The sequence below is a fragment of the Peromyscus leucopus genome, chromosome 15 (genome assembly GCF_004664715.2).
Source record: "Peromyscus leucopus breed LL Stock chromosome 15, UCI_PerLeu_2.1, whole genome shotgun sequence".
Lineage (NCBI taxonomy): Eukaryota > Metazoa > Chordata > Mammalia > Rodentia > Cricetidae > Peromyscus > Peromyscus leucopus.
Window position 1 is genome coordinate 86030412 of NC_051076.1, and position 2643 is coordinate 86033054.

Below are 2643 nucleotides of genomic sequence, written 5' to 3' on the forward strand. Positions count from 1 at the left end.
GCCAAGAGTTTTGAATAATTAAAATCTAGCCATAAAAAGGAAAATAAATATTTTAATGTGTCTGTTTTTAAAGATGACCTGTAAAGAATAATAATAATAAACTTTTTAATATATATGTAGTGTTTCTCATAATATAGATTTGTGACATGGATTTAGAAATCTAATAAAAATCAATAATTGGGGCTGTCCTCAGTCGGTTTTCTCCTTAGTCCGCAGTCTCCCTCGGAGCTGCCGGTCCTCATCTCTGAGCTTGCAGACTCGCAGATTTCGTCCTGAGTGAGAAGAGGCTGGACTCGGAGTTTTCGCCTTGAGCCTTGCTTCTGAGAACTTCCAGGTACTTTGTATAACCACTGTTATGGAAGCTGTGTTTTCAGCACCTTTGTAAGCGATGGCTGCCATCAGGAAGAAACTGGTAAATGTTGGTGATGGAGCTTGCAGTAAGACATGCTTGCTCATAGTCTTCAGCAAGGACCAATTCCCAGAGGTTTATGTGCCCACAGTGTTTGAAAACTATGTGGCAGATATCCAAGTGGATGGAAAGCAGGTGGAGTTGGCTTTGTGGGACACAGGAAGATTATCATCGCCAGAGGCCTCTCTCCTATCCAGACACTGATGTTATACTGATGTGTTTCTCCATCGACAGCCTTGATAGTTTAGAAAACATCCCAGAAAAATGGACTCCTGAAGTCAAGCATTTCTGTCCCAATGTGCCCATCATCCTGGTTGGGAACAAGAAGGATCTTCGGAATGATGAGCACAAAAGACAAGAGTTAACCAAAATGAAGCAGGAGCCAGTAAAACCTGAAGACAGAGATACGGCAAACAGGATAGGTGCTTTGGGGTACATGGAGTGTCCAGCAAAGACCAAACATGGAGTGAGAGAGGCTTTTGAAATGGTCACGAGCTGCTCTGCAAGCCAGACGTGGGAAGGAAAAATCTGGGTGCCTCATTTTGTGAAGCCTTGTGCAAGCACAGCCCTCATGCGGTTAATTTTGAAGTGCTGTTTATTAATCTTAGTATTGATGTAACCAACCGTCTTATTAAATAAGAAACACAGAAACAATGTAAAAGAGAACGCCGAGAGGTCAGAGCTCAAAGCTAAAATCTCACCCTTCCTCCTGCTGTCCCAGCTTCGCGAAAAGAGACCTACTTCCTGTTGGTTCGTTTTTTTATAGTATGTCGTTCTGCCTTCTCATTGGTTGTAAACCCAAACACATGACTGCCTCGTCACTGTCTGAATGTACAGCCCCCTAGGTCTTAAAGGCATATGTCTCCAATGCTGACTGTATCCCTGAACACACAGAGATCTTATGGGATTAAAGGCGTGTGCCACCACCGCCACACTCTTGCTATGGCTCTAATAGCTCTGAACCCCGGACAACTTTATTTATTAACATACAATCAAAATAATATTTCAGTACAATTAGATTACCACCACATTTCCCCTTTTCTATTTTAATAAAAAGAAAAAAAGCAAAAGGTTATAACTAACAAAAGAAAAACTATATACAAAAGTACAATAACTATATACAATATATACAAGATAAATACCTAAACAGGTATTTGACAAATCAGAGAAAATAATTCCATTATCTATCCTATTTTGGTAAATCCAAGATGTATCTAATGCACTTTCTATCCTAATTAATTTTCAACTATAACTAACTAATCTTCAACCATAACTAACTAATCTTCAACTCCTCAGAGACCCAAGAAGGGAATAATATTAGCTAACAAAAATAAAAACAGGAAGTGCATGCAAGCAACTTCCAAAAAATTTTGTGAGTTGACAGAAACAGCCAGCTGCCTGGGCAGTCACCTGAGGTTTCTCCGCAGTGTTGGGGCATCATCTTCAGCCTATAGGCTTAGTGTATCTGACAGACTCATTTGTGAAGTAGGATGTACACAAGGTCAACAGTTCAACCTCACATTGGGTGAGAGCAGTCCACGTACCAGAAACACCTGAATTCCACTAGTGTCCTGTCATGATTCAGGATTTTAAATTCTGGAAATTGTTGACAGTTTTTTAATTCAGCTGTCCACTCTTCTTGGCTGTGTATATATGGCTTCCTCTCAGCATCCCCTTCTTCTCCACATCCCTCTATTAAATGCCAGTCTACTTTTGAGAGGCATGAGCTTTCAGCTGCTGTTCCATTGTACAACAGAATCCATCGGCCCTCTGCCTGTTAAGCTGCCTTCGAAGAAAAGGGCACTGTACCTTTTCCGGATGCGAAGGCCACTTCAGGGATGGGGCCATATTGTCCTGGCCTCAGAAGATGCCTTTTGATAAAGCCATAATCACACTTGTTTTGGCAAGAATCAGTAGTCCCTTGTTTCGTGATCTGTCTGTCCATTTTGTCCTGTTGATTCAAGGATACTTTGTTGTCCAGTGGCTAACTTTTGCCAGAATGAAAGTTGACTCCATATACAGTTTCTTCAATGCCCATATTTTCTCTAAAGTAGATTGGTACTGCCAGGAGCCGACATGTCTCAAAAAAGAAAAATTTTCTAAGTTATTAAAACATTTTAAATGCCATATTCTGTAGATCTCTGAAGGGTTTGAAGATGACCTGTCTAAAACATCTCTGCTCAATTTTAAAACATATCTAATATGACTACAAGTTCTATGATAATGTCTAACTA

The 2643-nt window shown here is 40.3% G+C and overlaps 1 pseudogene; it reads left to right on the top strand.

Moving 5' to 3' along the window:
* Positions 1 to 388: 388 nt before the first annotated feature.
* Positions 389 to 1014, top strand: LOC114684441 (annotated as a pseudogene).
* Positions 1015 to 2643: the final 1629 nt, after the last annotated feature.